Genomic DNA, 19,072 nt, shown 5'->3' with positions numbered 1-19,072 from the left:
TTTTCTTTGTTTTTTAACATAGCGTGAGCTGTTTATGTTCTCTTGCTCCTTCATGTGAGTTTTAGGATTGCTTTAGCTAGTTCTGAAAAAAAAGTGTCACTGACATTTTATAAGGATTATGTTGAATCTGAGAACACCATTAAGGACTGTGGGTCAGGAAATAATACCGTTCTTTCAATGCATGCTCACGGGATGGTCTTTCATTTACTTGTCCTTATAAATTATAAATTTTAGTAGTATGTTATAGTTTGAAGTTTACAAGTCTTTCTTTGTTTTCATTAATTTTATTCTTACACATTTTATTTTTATCATATGTGTTTATTTTGTGTATGCTCATGCTCTAGTGTGAAGATTAGGGGATGACTTTATTTATTTTACATAATACACACACACACACACACTATTGATTTTTCTTGTTCCACCTTGTAAACTTTAGTTTTAAAGAGCAAAAGCCAAATCAATTCAAACCAAATCAAACCACAATAAAACACCCACCTATAGGACCGTGACATGAAGGACAGCATGGTTTCTGGTTGAGCACCTGTTAGAAATTGCCAGAGACCCTGCAGGGTTCCCTGCAAGGGGTGGCAGGCATTTTGGCATGCTCCCAGACACAGGCTTCTGACAAGAGGTTACAGACCTCCATCAATCCGTGCTTTTCAGGCACGTAGGACAATGCACCCCTAGCCCCTCCACTAGTAGAGGTTGTGACTATAGGCCACAGAGCCTTAAGACAGATCTCCATATTAATGAGATAACTAAAGGCCAGAGGGCATAGCCAATTAAACATTCTTTCCCAGACACTCCTAATTGCAAAAGATATTTAACCTCAGGCCCACCCTGAGAATACCAGGGTATAGTTTTCATCCATTTTCCGCCATGATGGTAAATATTTTAAGACCATAGCCTACTTCTCTTCTTTGGGACCCTCCTTGGGAAAAAGTGGAGAAGGTTTTCAACTACCAAGCTACCGAGCCACCAACTCGCAGATGACTCTCTACGTTCTCAGCCACGGAGGCTACCAGCCACCCAACCCATACAAGCAAGCTGAGCCAGCCATGACCCAGCCAAGTGAGTTGCTATGACCAAGACTCTCATCTGGTGGGACATAGCCAGAGCTCATCCCTCCCTCTCTCCTCTTCAACTGTGGGCTGATATAGCCCATACTCCCCCATGTCTTGGCCCTTCCATGGCCCCCCAGCAGCACCTGAGAGCCCAAGGGCCTGAGAATCAACCAGTTCCTGGCTGCCTTTTGGCCCGGGGACCCCCAACCCAAGAGCTCTGGCTCCCCGCAAGACCTCAGACCATGCTTTTCCAGCTCAGAGTCCTGCAGCAGGATGGAATAAACACAGTCAAATTTCCAGGCCTCTGTCCCCAAGAGAAGTCCTAGCCTCATGGCAAGACAGAGGCAGGACCCATACATCAACCCAACAGGTCTCACACACACCACAACCCAGCACCCACCGATCAACTCAACCAAAGCACTCATACCATCCACCCTTAGACTCCTTTTCTTTATGTTACATCAATTGTAATATTTCCTCTTTCATCTGATTTTATTTTACTATTTTTGTTTTTTCCCACATTTTAGCCCAAATTTTGTCCATCTTGTTAATCTTAAAACTATTAATTTTGTTGGCCTCTACATGGTTTTCTATTGCAAATTTTAATTTATTTATTCTCTAATGTTTATTGATTTCTTCCTCTCCAAATTTTGACTTAAGTTATTCTCCCCATTTGTTGAGATTTAAAGTTAGATTGTTGGTCTGAGAGGTGCTTTCTAATGAGAATGTTCACACCTATGTATTTCCTTTATTACTGTTTCCCTGCAACCAGTACATTTTGGTATATTGTATTTTTGCTTTCTGTAGTTGAAAGTTCCCTTAGACTCCTTCTTTGACCTAGCTTTGTTAAGATGTCTCTAATTTCTATGTTTTTTAAGGAAGCATCCAAGCCTCCTGCTATTGTGTTCCAATCCCAGACTATTGTGGTCTGTCTGTTGATTTCTATTGCTGTGCTAAAATACCGAGACCAAAGCCAACTGGGGGAGAAAGGGGTTTCTTTCAGTTTACAATTATAAGTCATCATCAATGAAAGTCAGGGCAAGAGCTCAAGGCAGGAGCCTGGAAATAGGAACTGAAACAGAAGCCATAGAAAAAAGCTATTCACTGGCTTGCTCAGCCTGCTTTCTAAAGTGCCCCAGTACCACCTGCTCAGGAATGACCCCACCCACATCAATCACTAAGTAAGAAAGTACAGCACAGGCTTGCCCACAGGCCTATCTGGTGTGGGCATGTTCTCAATTAATGTTTCTTCTTGCCAAGTGACTAGCTTATGTCAAGTTGACATACAACTAGCCAGCACAGAGTTGTAACTACTACTCAGTATGGCGCAAATCTTAATTTGCTTAGGCCTGCTCTGTGGCTTGGCACAGGGTTTATGCTGGAGGCTCTTACATATGCTACTGAGAATAATGTATACTCTTTTGGTGGTGGGTTGTACTCCTGTGTATATCTACGTATAGTTAATATGTAAATGTTGTTCAAGTTGTCCATTCCCTATTGGTATCTCAGTGTTGTATTCATTACTAGAAGTAGATTGTTGAAGTCTCCGACTATAACTTTGTTGTCATTTACTTGTGAGAAGAACAATTCTTACTGCTGCACAAAGAAACACTTGAACAAAATAAAACTAGCCAGCAGAGAAATTTAGTTTTGTAAAAAGGATGCACTGTGACCCAAACTGGTCTAGCAAGCAGCACACAGGGCCAAGGTGGTCTCCATTTTTTATCCCTAACTAGGGGGCAGAATCTAGGCAATTCCTCACTGGCTTGGTTCAGCTGTACAGTCTACTGTTTGGGCCAATTTGGAAGGTGGTACAAAAAAAAATGAACAAAAGGGGGAAAGGGGGAAAGGGGGAAAGGGGAGAAAAGGGGGAAAGGGGGGAAAAGCGGGAAAGGGGGAAAGGGGGAAAAGCGGGAAAGCGGGAAAGCGGGAAAGGGGGAAACGGGGAAAGGGGGAAAGGGGGAAAGGGGGAAAGGGGGAAAGGGGGAAAGGGGGAAAGAGGGAAAGAGGGGGAAAGGGGGAAAGGGGGAAAGGGGGAAAGGGGGAAAGAGGGAAAGAGGGGGGGAAAGGGGGAAAGGGGGAAAGGGGGAAAGGGGGAAAGGGGGAAAGGGGGAAAGGGGGAAAGGGGGAAAGAGGGGGAAAGGGGGAAAGGGGGAAAGGGGGAAAGGGGGAAGGGGACAGCTGCTGGGACCACCAAGTTCCAGGAATCAAACCTGACTCTATAGCATCTGTTGACCAGTCTAAGAATATATCACATGCATACACAGTGTATACACATATATGTTCATATACTTAAATTTTCTCCTTTGAGTGAAAAGTATTTTAGCATGTAAGAGATATAAAATATGTGCATAAAAATTTTACCAGGTAAGGATGATTTATGAAATTTTGGCTCTTGGCAGGCTAGCCACTGGGGAAGGATCGCAAACCAACATTTCTGACATACTGATTCTGTAAGATGCTGTTTCTATATGATTGTGCTTTCTTCCTTGCACATGAACTGTTGACCATCGATGCTTCAATCTTTTGTAACACCTATCCCTATTGTTCTCACTTTGATGTGCCTTGGTTTTGGTTTGTGTTTTCATTGCGTTTGAATATATTAACTATTGCTGCTCTGCCTTCATTGCTATTTTCCCTATGCTAGTTCATACCATCCCCATTACCTTCACTGACACTGTTTTGTGTTTCTGAAATCTTAGTTCTATTCTAAAATAATCTTTTTTCAGTTTCACAGGATTCTTCATGTTTTGTGAGTGTTCTTTGTTTTTATAGATGCTTCTATGTTTTTCATGTGCTTTTTAAACCTGCCAATTCAGGAACTGATGCCAACACATTTCTGGCTACACATTTTGTTGTTTGCTCTTAGATATTCATATGTTTTAGAACATAACTTTACAGGCTCATGTGTCTGCCTGCCTGCCTGTCTGTCTGTCTGTCTGTCTGTCTGTCTGTCACCCTGCCTATCAATTGTTCATTCTCTCATCTCCCAGGCTCAGATTTTAGGTTGCCTTCATTGGGATCTCATGGCATTTCAATGCATGCTAGATTTACATAACACTCAAAGCTGATGCAGTCAGCAGCTGGTTTCCATTCCTGCTTGTGGGGCCATTTCTGCAGCACCCCATTTCCTGCTGCCCATAGCTTCCTCAAAGCTCTAGCTACTTGCTGCTTTGGCCAGTCATCGTTTGTTGGGCATTCCCCTTCACGCCACCCCCACTCATATTTTTGAGCTCCTTCTTGGCCAACACAACTTCTGGGCATGAAGTCATGAGTCTAGTGATACTTTGTATTTTTCCATCTCTTGAAGTTACTTACATGAACCTGGATTTCAGTCCCAATGCTCATCTGGCCTGTAAGGTTAGGCCTATGGACCTCTTTGCATTTTCTTCCAATTTCTGCTTCAGAAAGTGATTGTCTTGTTTCCAAGCTATGCCATATCTTCTGCATGATGTTCATAAAGTTTCTATACTTTCCTTCCTGTACTAATTTCAGACCTATAGATTTCATATAGTTTTAGTTGCTGTCTCTAATGCTTTACAGATGAAGAAATATGGCATGTTTACCATGGAGGTTATGAGAACATATTCTGTTGACTTAAAGTACAATTATGAGGTGTCCACAATCTTTACAAACACCAAGAGCAAGGAAAACAATATTACTATCTCCCTGAATTCACTTTGAGCCTCTCCCTCCAGTTATCTCCTTTTCTTTCCTGCCCACTCTGTACTGTCAATCAGTGTGCAACACTTCAGCCTCACTCTTTCTTTCTCTGCTGTTTAATTTTACTTTCATTGGTACCCTTGAATAACATGGTATCTGTGGTTCATTGCTAACAGAATTTTAATGTTCTAAGGTTTTGAGCACAGTCTAGTGTAAATTGCTGCCTTCCCCCCATATGATCTGCATTTTTTACTCAACATAGTGTTTAAGAATATCTTATACTGATGAGAGTAAGCCTGATTGCACTGATTTTTCAGTCTTGAATAGTTTTCCATTATATGACTGTAGCACAACTTTACATTTTCAGTGAACACTGAGGATTTATTATTGTAAGCACAGATGCTAGAGACTGTAGATTGTGTCTTTTATGTATGTATGCATAGTGTAAATAAGCAGATGCTTCTTAAAACATATAGTGATAGATTAGGCAAACTTACTTTTCATAATTATTGTAATATGTAATATCTAATATGTAATATTGCAGTAGCCATTTTGTGGACATTCTGTTAGAGACTTTTTACAGATTTTGCCTTCCTGTGATGACAGCAGTTTTGTTTCTTTTCTTGTAAATATGTGTGTGTGTGTGTGTGTGTGTGTGTGTGTGTGTGTGTGTGTGTGTGTGTTTGTCACGTGTGGGTGCCTGAGAAAGCTAAAGAGGGCATCAGATTCCCTGTAGCAGCTACAGTGTAGCTGGACTTACAGGAAGTTGTGATCCTCCCAGTGTGAATGCTTGGAACTCAAGTCCTCTGGAAGAGTAGCAAACACTATGAACCTCAGAGACATGTCTCCAGCTCCAACAGTATTTTCTTATTTTCTGATTTGCCTCTGAATGGAAGCAAATGAGCACTGGTTTTCCTTCCTCTTTAGTGAAATTTGTATTCATATTTCTTTTTTAAATCTTTTTATAGGATATTATAGGTACAGTTATGACATTAAGCCTTTTGTTTCACAATAGAAAATGTCCTCACTACTGAGTTACAAACTTTGTGTGTATATCCTAAACAGAAATTGTTTGCTAAGTTCAGGCTTTGCAAAAAACGTTTCTCAGATTTCCATTTCATTTCTTATGACTGACCTTTAAAGACCTATTATCCATTTCTCTGTTACTGTTTGTAGATTTTTCTATTTAAAACATCTTTGTCTAACCTTAGGTTATGATGATTTACTCTTATTTTCAAAAGAATCCTAATAGATTGATGTATTTTCACTTACACATAGAAATTTAAAGTCCAACATTACTTATTGACATCCCCTCCCTCCTACTGAATTGTGCAGCCATCTTCATTGGAAATCAACTGGCTGTCTCTCTGTGGTTTCTCTCTGTAAGAACTCGATCAATGGTTAAGCGCACTTGCTGTTCTGTCAGTTTGGGAATGCCTCCTCTATTCCTTTCATCACTGTGTCAATTTATTTTTAAAAAAAAATAACAATGTGTCAGTATTTGTGACTATATAACATAACTTTGAAATCAGAAATCATAGTTGGAATAGCATATTCTAAATGTGTTTTCTCTTTTACAAAATTAATATTTTCTGTTCCCTTGGCATTTCCTTATTTCTATGTGAATGCACAATAAGTTAGTTTGTCTGAAGAAAGGCCCACTAGTTCTATGCTTAGAATTGTACTTGAGTATAGTGATTAATTTAGGAGGACTATTGTTAAAAGATGTTCTGGGTATTCATCCAAGTTACTGCACATGACAATTGTTTGTTCCTGTACACTCCTAAACTGCTTTCTACTATATGAGTGTCCTCTGGTTTATATGACCATTTGCCATGGATCTACATCTAGTTTGGATCCCAGTGCTATTATGAATAAACTACTCTAAACTTATATAAAGATTTTCTGTGCATCTACATTTTCATTCTTTTAGATGAATGCTCTGGAATTCAGTTGCTTGGTTAAAGAGTAGTTTCATGCTTAATTTTTAAAACAAATGGCCAGACTGTTGCCAGGATGGATAGTACATTTTCATTCTCACAACAGAGTAGGAACAATCGAGTTTCTTGACATTCTTATCAAAGTATGAGTGACACAGGCTCCATTGTGTATTCAGTGCCATTATCTTTATTTTTACATTCTTTTTTATTTATACATTCTAGCAAGTATGTAGCAACACCTCACTCTGGCTTAAATTTCTATTCTCAGTGGTTAATGGTATTAGCATCTTTTATTTTTTTATGCAGTTATTTGGCATTTGCACATCCTGTTCTGCAAAATGTCATCTCCTTTTGTGGATGAATTGTTTATTATTTCTATTGTAAAAACTTTATATTGTTCTAAATAATAGTCATTTGTAATATCTGCACTTAAAAATATTCTCTTCTGGTTTGTGGCTATGACTGTCCTCCATCTTTGAATGATAATGAAGTTCAGTTTATCAGTCTTTCCTGTCTCAGTATGGTTATTCAGATAAACACTATGATCAACACCAAAGTGGAGAAGTAAGGTCAATTTCATCTTAAATGTTACAGTGTATCATCCAAGGTAATGAAGGCAGATTGCCATGGCAGAATGCCAAGGCAAGCACATGGAGGCAGGAAGTTAAATAAAAACCATGCACAAACATTCCTCTGTATTGCTCAAATACTTTTTTAAAAATAAGATCTTGCTATGTAACAATGTCTGGCTTAGAAGTTGCTGTGTAGACTAAGCTGGCTTTAAACTCACAGAGATCCTCTTGCCTCTGCCTCCCAAATTCTGGGATTAAAGACTTGTGCCATCTCATCTACTTTCAGGTCCCCCTCTTCAATAGCCCAGGCCTTCATGACCAGGGATGGTGCTATCCACAGTGAACTGGACCCTCCTACATCCAATAACAATCAAGAACATGCCCACAGGGGCTGAACAAATGGCTCGATGGCTAAGAGCACTTGCTGCTTGTTCAGAGGATCTGGGTTTGGTTCCCATTCCACACATGGCTGCTCACAACCGACTATAATGCCAACTCCAAAAAAGCTGTGCCTTCTGACCTCTGAGGGCACCACACCTGCTTATGGTGCATATACATACATACATACATACATACATACAAGCAATACATTCATACACACAAAATAAAATAACTAAATCTTTTTTTAAAAAAAGTTTTAAAAAATGCCATGGACCAATGTCATGAAGGAAACTCCTCAACTGAAGTTCCCTCTTCTTTGGTGTGTCAAGTTAACAATAAAGATTAGCTATTACACGTCCTCCATGTGTTTTGGCCATATTTAAGAACATTCTAGGATCTTCTCCTGTGACTTTTCCCCACCAAAAGTCTTAAAACGTTCTATTTATATTTAAGTCTATAATGCATTTGGAATTACTTTTGAACAAGGTATGAGAGCTAAGTGTTTTGTTGTTGGTTTTGTTGTTCTTATTGTTTTTTGACCATTGTTGTTTTTGTCTATGGTTACCCAATTATACCAGCACCATTTATGCCACTGTAGCAATAGATTACACACACACACACACACACACACACACACACACACACACACACACACGTTGCTAGTTATGACTAGTTAAGAATGAAATTCTGCTCCTTGTCTGAGCATGTGAAAGACAAAGAAAGAATGAGCCAATTTTAATAAGAATTAATCATGTCTTCACTTATGCCATGTGAAGGATGTCACAAAAAATATTTACCTGTCTTGTTTGGTTCACTTGAATTTTTCTAGTTATTCGGGGGGGGGTCTCTCTCTGTCATATCTGAACCATATAACTCTGAAGGGGTCTAGAACCTATTTTTCTTTTCTGTAAAAATAAATATATAGCCTTTCTCCCAAATTAATATGTCCTTTAGCCAATAACCAGAAAACCTTTTAGCTTGTCCTCTCTCCCAGAGGAATAATAAAATAACCACAAAACTCAAAATCGCACCCATTTTGATAATTAAAACAATTAAAAACAAATAAAGTAAACTAAACAAACACTCTATGAGCCTATTCTTAGGCTTTTTCTAATCTGTCATGCCAGGCTATTTAACCCAGAATTCCTGTGGAGCCCACTTTCAAAGAAATTGAATTATTCTGCAAGACTTTTTCAAGACTTTCTTAAAGCATTTTTGTTTTCATATAATCTCTCTTACTACCCTTAACAGGGAAGCAGATGTTTATGTATCTCCACCAGTCAAAGATAGTTGATATATCTAGGTTGGGTAGTGGGTTACACCTCTGATTGAACAATACCAAACTTATAAAGCCTATGATTAACATTTCTTAAAAAAATGTATAAATGCAAAAAGGAAAAGGGGGCATGGGATAGGGGTTTTCTAAGGGGGGGGGGAATGGGGAAACGGGATGGTATCTGAAGTGTAAATGAAAGATCTAATAAAAAAAAAAAAAAAAGAAAAGAAAAATAAATCTAAAAAAAAAAAAAAAAACCTTTTGTTTATTGTATAAACCTATTCTCAGGCTTCTTCTGTCATGCTAGGAAATATAACTCAAAATTCCCATGGATCCCACGTTCAGCGAATATGAATTATCCTGCAAGACTTTTCAAAAATTTCCTAAAGCACTTTTCCATACAATCTCTCTGTATCTCCTGTTGGAGGCAGCAGCCTAACCTCTCTGCCTAACCCCAGCTCAGCCTGTCCTTGCAAGGGTTTCGAGTGCCTCTGGGCCCAAATTCCCTGCACTAATTCCGGACTCCAGGAAGAATTTCCCACGAGGCTTGGGCAAAATCTGTATTTTCTTCTATCATTAAAAACAATTAAACCAAACTTAGAATTCTATCCTATGATTACCTGTTTGTAGGAAGCAGGCAGCTTTTACGGTCTGGGTCTCTGCCTCAGAGCAGGGGATCTCAGAGCCTGTGAACTGAGCCTGCACTCTTCTTCTTCTTCTTCTTCTTCTTCTTCTTCTTCTTCTTCTTCTTCTTCTTCCTCTTCCTCTTCCTCTTCCTCTTCCTCTTCCTCTTCCTCTTCCTCTTCCTCTTCCTCTTCCTCTTCCTCTTCCTCTTCCTCTTCCTCTTCCTCTTCCTCTTCCTCTTCCTCTTCCTCTTCCTCTTCTTCTTCTTCTTCTTCTTCTTCTTCTTCTTCTTCTTCTTCTTCTTTAAGATTCCTGCACATCGGAGCCATGTGACTCTGCTCTGCCCACTAAGAAACTAATTCTCCCGTTCCTAGACTTGTATCACTGTGTGATCCATCTGAGAATCCTAAATTAATAGTGGAGTCTCGCCTACCATGTTGGACGTCATCTGTTGCGTGTTGAAAGTTCTGCCTGATCTCTTGGGTAGGCTCTGTGATCAGCAGCCGCTGCCTCACTCAGCTCTGCCAATTGCTAGCTGATGTTTTTCCCATGAACACCTGGAAACGAGCTCCCTTTGCAGTGGCCAACCACCCTGAGGCTAGCTCCATCAAGCCTCTAACAACCGTCTAGACTGTGCCCTTTCTCTTGCCCACCTGAATTGCCACAGATGGAAAATACCAGACAGCCTTAATATTTTAAAACTAGCCAGCTAACACAATTGCTGGGTGCAGAACATATTTTCCTAAGCTCATCAGCTATCTTATATATTAGAATTCTGCTGGTGGTGGAGACTGCCATCCATTCTAGTTGCCCCAGGCCTTACATGGTGTATGTACTACTCTCCTCCAAATCCTGACGGGGAAAAAAAAAAAAAAAAAAAAAAAAAAAAAAAAAAAAAAAAAAAAAAAAACCTCTTTCCTCCTCTTCCTCCTGGGACCCAGAAATGACTAGCTTCTGCCATCTTTATTGACACAATCAAGAAACAGCTAGGGAACCAGATTTTAGGATCAGCTTCTCCCCCTCCACACACACACACACACACACACACACACACACACATACACACACACACACACACACACACACGGTGGGGAAAGGTATGGGCAGGTCTAACTGTCAGAGCAAAGGGCAGAGACTGAAACCAGTGCCAGAAATTACTTAATGCTAAAGCACACTATTAGCATAAACATCAAAACAAAACAAAACAAAAACTTCTGTAGAAGGGAGGATTTTTCCAGCTGTATCACTGTGGTGGAGTGGAGAGAAAAGTCTGCAGCAACAGGGAGGCAGGTAGACTAAACTCAGCCAGTCAGTATGTCTTGACTTCTCATTTAGTGGTGAGGATTACTTTGTGTAGTCCTTAAAAAACAAAACAAAACAAAACAAAACAACAAAAACCATCCTGGTGTCTAGTCCACTGATGACTGTCTAGTATTTTGACAAAACACATTGGGCATTTATTCACATATGTCACTGACACAGGGCAACAAGACAACGTTATTGCATAGCACATGTCACTGAATGGAAAACAGAGATAAGTTGATTTTGCCAAGGAGAATGTGAGAAGTCCTCACAGAAAATGGAATAAATTGGTTGTGAAGGAAGGGTTGAGCTTAGGCAACAACCCAAAGATTGTTGTCAGGGAAGCTTCCTCTTGTTTGAAAATGAAACTCTAATCTGTTTATCTTACAGTGCTTAGTTTTAGGGTCCCATTCCAGACCAGATAAAGTCTTGTCTTTGTCAAAGTGTTTTCTGTATTAAAAAACTACTTCAAGTTTTAAAACATACACTTTTGCCACCATGAGTTGGTTATGCTTTCCATGCTTGAAGTCACATTACTACTTCCAGGAGGCACCCACACACTGGGAAGAGAGTGGTACTATGCCATCATTGCTTGGACAATAAACTAGTGTTTCCACCTTGAAGTTTATACTTTAAAACACTCCTTTCAACAAAGTGATATTCCTTGGAGTTGCCCACCACCTCAGGCTCTTGCAGTCTTTACAACTCATCTTCTTCATAGTTCCCAGAGCCTGGAGAGAAGGGTTATGATACAAAGAACCACTTAGGCCTGAATACTCCAGTCTCCCATTCTCTGCTTGTTGTCCCATTGAGAGACTCTGTGCTAATTACTATTGTCTTCGAAAACAAGCTTCTTTGTTGAGGGTTCAGCAACCCACATACCCACCAGTATAGCAATGTCATTGGGGATTTTTTTTTTTAAATATTTATTTATTTATTTATTTATTTATTTATTTACTTATGATGTACACAGTGTTCTGCCTGCATATATGTATGCAGGCCAGGAAAGAGCAGCAGACATCATTGTAGATGATTGTGAGCCACCGTATGGTTGCTGGGGATTGAACAACGCAAGACCTCTGGAAGAGCAGCCAGTGCTGTGAGCTTTGAGCCATCTCTCCAGCCCGGAGGAATGGTTTTATCGTTATGTTCATTTAGGCACCATAGGTTGATGTGCATGTGAACTACAGAGGCTATGCCAGCATGTACAAGACCTCTATAAGTTCAAACCAGAAAAGTCCTAGGATGAAGAGGGGGAGGTGAACACAAATCTTTCTTCTTTGTAAGACAAACTGGTCTTTTGCCAAGAGCTCTTTGTTCTTGGTTTCTGCTTTAGTGTTAGTTTGGGGGTGGGTTGCAAGGAATGGCAGTATTCTGGATACACCACTGAGAAACAGTGAGAAAGGGAATTAAGGAATTGCTACACAAATTAACCTAGAAATACAACCCTGCCACAGAAGGCTGTGGGGCCAAATGATCTTCACTGTAATTAACTTTTCAGCCCTGCAGGCTTCTACCCACTGCTAACTCTGAAAAACCAGTGATTGAATTTGGTCATGTTATAACTTAGAAAAAATGTAATTTTTTTGGTGGTTAGCTTGCATATATACACTTTCTCCAAGTCAGCAAAACAGATAGTTCATCTGATGCCCCCTTTCCTATACTAGCCTGACCATAACAACCACTGGAGGGAACAGATGAAGCACAGACTCCTGCCCTGGCACCCATGCACTCATGAAGAGGGCTTCTGAACTCCTACCATCTTTTAAAGATTTCTCAAAGGAGCTTCATAATCAAGGGAGTTTGTAAAAACTAGAGTCATTCAGCTTATAAACACTATAACATGCATTTGTAATCTCTCTCTAGAATAAACAAATTGGTACTGGCATGTGTGCTCATCTGACATCTTGAGTCTGTGATTCAAAATTCTCTCTAGCCCAGCTTCTGTTCTGTACTCATTGAATTTGCATCCTTAATTAAACTAGAATGGCTGTTGTTTATATGTTATTGTGTATTTCTATTTAAAAAAAGAATATGAACTACATGCAAAGGAACAACCCATTCTTTATATAAGGGGGAAGGCCTGCTCTTTTTAAAGGTGTTATCATGAAAATTATGGAAGTACACCATATAACTGTTGCAGAGAGGAGCCAGAGTACCTGTTTTGGAGATGTGTGTATAGCTGTGGGGAAGCTAAAAACTTTTAAACCATATACATCATATACATTTTGTTCAGGATCCAAATTAAGATAATTTCTCAGGACAGCAAACCCAGACACCATGTGGAGGTGGAAATATTTCAAATTTGTGTTGTATTTCAAAAACAGAGTCTATAAGAAAGAAATAATCTTACAAATGTTTATTTTAATGACTTGAAAACTAGCCCTGCTGGCATTAGATTGAGCTTCTACAATAAAGAATGTGGGACACAATGTAATAAGTTGAAAGTAATAAATGAAATTCAGTGGTGGTGCATGCCTTTAAATCTAGCCCTTATTAGTTAGTCTAACACAGAAAACCAAGCTTGGGTCTAACCTGGGCTACATAGGCAGATCCTGTCTTAACAAGCACTAGAAGGAACACAGATTGTCCACAATACTGTGACAGGATCTTCTGATGAAACAGTGACATCCTCTTAATGGAAACAATGAGCAGAGGAAGATGAAGGAAGTCAAATTCTGTACATCAAGGTCCTGAGAAGGGTACAGTGATGTCATCCTCACCTTCCACAATCAACTCACGGCCAATTTCTCCTTTGATGTGTCTGCTTAACAGTTTCTTCTCTCCACATACATTTTCTCAAGCAATTCCTATACATCATACCTCTAAATAATGAAAACATGTTTCTATGAAATGAGAAAGTTGTTTCAGAAACACACAAATTTATTTTAGGGGTATTAATATTACATAAATGGTCTAAACAGCAAAAAACACGCCACATGCCCCATCTTGCCAATGTGAATTTTTCTAAAAGAAAAGGTTTGATGGATCATGATTCAGTGCTCACAGTTATGTATGACCCTTCCACAGGTCCAGTTTTGGGTTCTCATCATCTACTTTTGGAGACTCACAAGTGCTTAAAACACTACTCCCTGAGCACCCGACTCTCTTCTCTGTGAGCACTGAACTCATGTACTCACATCTTCACAGACACACATCTATATACATAATTAAAATGATATAGATATTTAAAAGAAGAAAAGGGCTAGTGAGGGTATGGTATCATGCACCTTTAGTCCCAGCACTCAGAAGGGCAGAAGCAAGTGGATCAATGTGAGTCTGACATCATTCCAGTCAACAAAGCAAGTTCCAGTCAAGCCAGGGGTACAGAGGAAGACCATGTTCTGAATAAAATAAACATTTTAAAGTTGAAGATGAATGGATGAATGAATAAACCAATGAATAAATAGAATGTACCTAGTGATAGCACAATGGTTCAACATTTGCCTAGCAAGTGTTTGAGATCATGAGTCCAAATCTAAGAAAACAAAACAAATAAACAAAAAGCCAAAAACAAAAGGTAAACTAAAAAGACAAAACAAAACAACAAAATACACAGATAACATAGCCATGTTAGTTACAGGGAGTTGTGTTGCCCTAATTCTTGCTAGAGAGACATTAACAAATATCTATTTTCTCTAGATAGAGCACCATTGGCCACCCAGAGAAACAATGCCATCTATGTCTAGCTTGCTGATCCAGTAAACTTAATTGGGGTTGCTCAAAGGATTGTGTGTAACTTACAGCCCACTGCACTACCAAAGAAGTGAGTCTCCACTCTAGCAAACACGGCCCTTGAGGGCAGGGCCTGCACACTGACTTGTGGGCAGCAGGTGTGTTATCTCATGGACTCTCCCTCACTTCTTCAACAGAACACTGATAGACTCAATTTTATGATGGTCTTTTGCAGATAATCACAGCTGCCCAGAGTTCAGGACAGCACAGTCACACCATTCACAGGTGACAAAGTTCACCGACACCATGTGAGTAGGGATGGCAGTGAGAGAAGGGTTCCAAGTTCCAGAGTACCTAGACATGGGTTAATTCTATCCATTCCTGAAGAGAACATAGATGGTCTAAGATTCAGAAGTACATGAAAGAGAGAGGCTTCATTATAGAAGTTAGACTAGAGATAAGAGCATAGCTTGATAAACAAAAAAAAAAATCAACATTTAGAAAGAATAATATGGATAGTATTGCATAGACCCAAGGAGATGGGAGCTGAAAATGATGGTTAAAACTGAGGAAAAAAATTGAGATCCAGTAGAACTATTTTAATGATGTATTAAGTTTGATCTTCACAAATTCAAATGCCAGAACAGGTGGTCCGCCCACTATCCTTTTCTCCCTCATTAATCTATACTTCAGAATTTAACGATAGGTCTTGGAGAATGCATTTCAAGTGAAGGTCTCTGATCTTACTCATCTTGAAGGGAAAAGGAAGGACAAAGAGCAGGTGTAGAAAAGTCAGGTATGTGAGACATGGTGCCTGGCCTGAAGGAGGGCAGGGAGGTACCACTTTTAGAAAAGAGAAAGTTAAGCATGCATTTATGGGAAATTTTTGGATGGTGAAAAGTTCAGAACCAAGCAAATATCCTACAACAAACTACTAAACACCTTAAACAGAATACAAGCAGAAGGTGAGATTAAAACACTGTGAGGATGTGAACAACATAGAATGGATTTAGGTTGTGAACTTAGCAGAAGGAGACTTACAGTAGTTCACATATAGAAAGTTCCTCCATGGCCAGAAGGAAGTACTTACTGCTCACACAGAAAAGTGGCATTGGGAAAGACCAGTGGCTTCACAAAGTGGATCCTCCCAGATTTGGTTTCCCCTTTCACAGGTCACATTATGTCTTCTAGCAGGGCTTTCTCCTTGGGGAAGGAGGGGACAAAAGTGCACCAGTTCTTTTCTACAAAGAGCAGGCAACATCCAGAATGAGCATGTAGGAGGGTGGAGCAGAAGCAGACATCGGGTCTGGTGGGAAAGGAGATAGACCAATTCCACAGTGGGTCTGGTGGGGAAGGAGATAGACCAGTTCCACAGTGGATCTGGTGGGGAAGGAGATAGACCAATTCCACAGTGAGTCTGGTGGGGAAGGAGACAGACCAGTTCCACAGGTCCAGGTGGGTAAAGGGACTTGTGCTGTGAGGGAAGAGTCATGGTTGGAAGGGGAGCAATCAAACATTTCTCTGCATTAAAGGCAGGGCCAAAAGGAAGTTGATCCTCTGAGAAATGGAAGGTTGGGAGGTCATGAGGAGGGTAGAGGGCTTCACAATCTGCGATTTTAGAACCAACACACATTCTTGAGGCCTACATTAACCAGACTGCCCTTTCAGCTCAGTGAGGGAGGGCAAAGGCCCAAAGAATGGTTTCTATCACACCCAACTGTGTCTTCATCAGTGTCTCAAATCAACAACAGGCAGAATGCGGAGCAGGGCTACTGACTCAGCAGTTTCTGTAATTCCCATCCCATGCTCCTCAGCATTTAAGGAGAATCTGGTTCAAAGTAACTATTAATTAGACCCTGGAAAGTGCTGACTATCGGGAAGAATGGGAAAAGCCAACATGTAAGCTTCCCTCAAACATCAGCCAACAGATTGGGAGTGTGAGCTACCACCAGCAGGGCTGCTTTCAAGGTGTTTGTACCGCAGGAGCTTCCATTGCATACTTACTTCAATACTTTTTAATAAAATGTTATGCAATGGAATAATCTGATACTAGGTGTAATGTTTAAAGATGGTCAAAGACAGGATGACTTAGTCTGGAGGTTTTGAAACACTATGGAAAAATGGCGCTTTTGGGCTGCTCTCATTCACGACTGTGGAGAACCACAGCTTTGCCAAATCTGCAAAGTATGCAAATGGAAGTGTCGTAGAAACAGTGTTTGGAAAAATGGAAAAAGTAGATTTATGATTTCTTTTTCTCCCAGCACAGATTGTTAGCATTTAATTTGATTTTCCTTTGTACCCTTAAGCATTACTACTTACAACTCCCGCACGAACCAGAGCACACTAGGCTTATTGCTCTGTGGTTAAATATCCATTATCTTTGAAGACTTCCTTAATCCTGCCAGATTGGAAGCTGCCTCTCTCTGCTCACTGTGCCCTTGATTGCTTCATATCACTCCAGCTCTCCTACCTCTTCATAGGGGACCAATCCCCTGACCTTAGGGAGGAGAGTGGGAGGCTCTTAAATAAGGCTCTTTGCCAGTCTAAGCAACTTTACATTTTGATTTAAGCTGCTGAAGTTCAGTCGATACCATCATGAACTATCCTGCCCTTAACTTGGCTAGTTTAGAATGTTGTTGTACTCCAAGGGTGATGTTTTTGAAAGTCTGTCCTGGTTCTTACTGTTTTTAATCCCTCAACAAAGTTCAGGTGAATTGAACCTTCTGATAGAACAAGATTGTCTCCAAATTACTGTTTCCAAATGCTGCCGCTCAACCAAGGGTTGAAGACACACTTAGGAAGAGATGCTTTCTGACCAGGCAGATGTGAATGTTTCCTGATTTAGAAAGGAAAACGGCTTGCCTTGATTCATCCCACAACCTTCCAGCTGCATGACCACCTCAAGCAACGAAGGAAGAGAAGTTCTAGCCAACTGAAAATTTTAAACAAATGAACATTAAAAAAAAGAAAAAAAAGAGCAAGGTGAATGTTTCTTTCTGTACCTTAAGTCATGCCAAAATAGAGGACAGAAGTATAAAATTAGCTTCGATAGATCCAAACCAAAAATGAGGCTGGACACAGACTGATTAACAAGCTAGTGACAGAATTTTAGAATCTTTGCCTATATACATTAGTGACATATATATTGAATTCTTTCAGCACTTTTCTAACTTCAAAAATATAGTCTTTCTCAGGTATTTTAACCTGTGGTCTCAAAACATCCTTGCTTCTATGCCCTGCTCCAGATCTCAAACTCAAAGGTATATGCCATTCTAAGCAGAACCCTAAGCAATAGTGTGTAGAATATGTATCTATCTGGTTCTCTTCTCTGCCAGATGTTTTTCTACAGTTGGTGAGTTCACTCTGTGAAACAGAGCTACCGAGTACAGTGCACTAAAGCAGACATGAGGGTTTTTTTCCCTCCCTTCCCTGAAGGAAAATGGTCTCTTCAAACAAATTATAAAAGATCGAAGAGGCTTCATGATGGCCTGTGGTTCTGTTCTGCTTCACTGCATTCTGTAATAAACACTCTGGTTGAAAGATTGAATTCTGATGAAAGGACACAATGCTACATGTCACTCTGTAGCCACAGAAAACAGGTCTCCATTTTCAGTTGAAGCAGCCTGGAGCTTGGGACCTCACCAAACTCTGTGAGAACTGAAGTATAACAACACATTCTGACATGTGGATTGCCTACAAGCCACAAAGTACAGCCACAATGTCAACAACCTCCCTTCCTTACCTCTGACCAAGCATTCTGAAGCTCCACCCTGGAAGTATAATGTAGAGCATGCTGGCTGTGGGGGTGAGTGACTTGGGAAAATGTTGTTCGTTTCCTTCTATTAAAGCATTGGAAAACATAGACTGATGAACCATTAGCTATTTTCACTTTCCCTAGCAGATGAGAAAGCTTTGCCCATTAAAAGGACAAAGGAAAAAAAAAGAGTTAGAAAATCTCTAAGACTCATCTGCAAATGTAATCTTTATCATTTTCCTTCAGAATGTGCTTTACACTGTTGTAAAAAGAATTGCTTAGCAACATCCATTTTAGTGATAAATGGACCCTACAAGTCAGTTTTCTTAATTTATATGAAACTTAATACTATAGTGACAAAAAATGTTCCTCGAGAACCAATGCTCCAGAATGGATTGGCAGGATGTGTGTCACTTCTACTTCTGGAAGTTGTTGGATATTCCTAGTTAGTGAAGGCCATTTTTTGTTTGTTTTGTTTTTTGGTTTTTGGGGTTTTTTTTTCCTGTGTTAAGAAGTTGGGCAGTAGTTATGTATAATTGGATAACGCAGCTGTTCACAAGTCTGATGTTCTAGCTTCAACACAGGGCCTAGGCAGGGTTGGGGCTTTTGAGAAATAATAAAAAGATGTGGAGAGAGGTGGCAGAGACTGAGTTGGGACACATAGCTCATTTCAACTCTGTTTGGTTTTTTTTTTTTTTCAAAATCTCTCTTTCTCTGAACAGTTGAGCACTATCTATTTCTGTGTTACTGAATGTCTATGGCAAATTTAACTATTAGCCAAGGCCATTTTCATGCTGTCTGTTTCGTGATACTCAGCGCTA

This window comes from Arvicanthis niloticus, chromosome 8 (genome assembly GCF_011762505.2).
Source record: "Arvicanthis niloticus isolate mArvNil1 chromosome 8, mArvNil1.pat.X, whole genome shotgun sequence".
NCBI classification, from domain to species: Eukaryota; Metazoa; Chordata; class Mammalia; order Rodentia; family Muridae; genus Arvicanthis; species Arvicanthis niloticus.
This window is presented reverse-complemented; position numbering follows the sequence as displayed.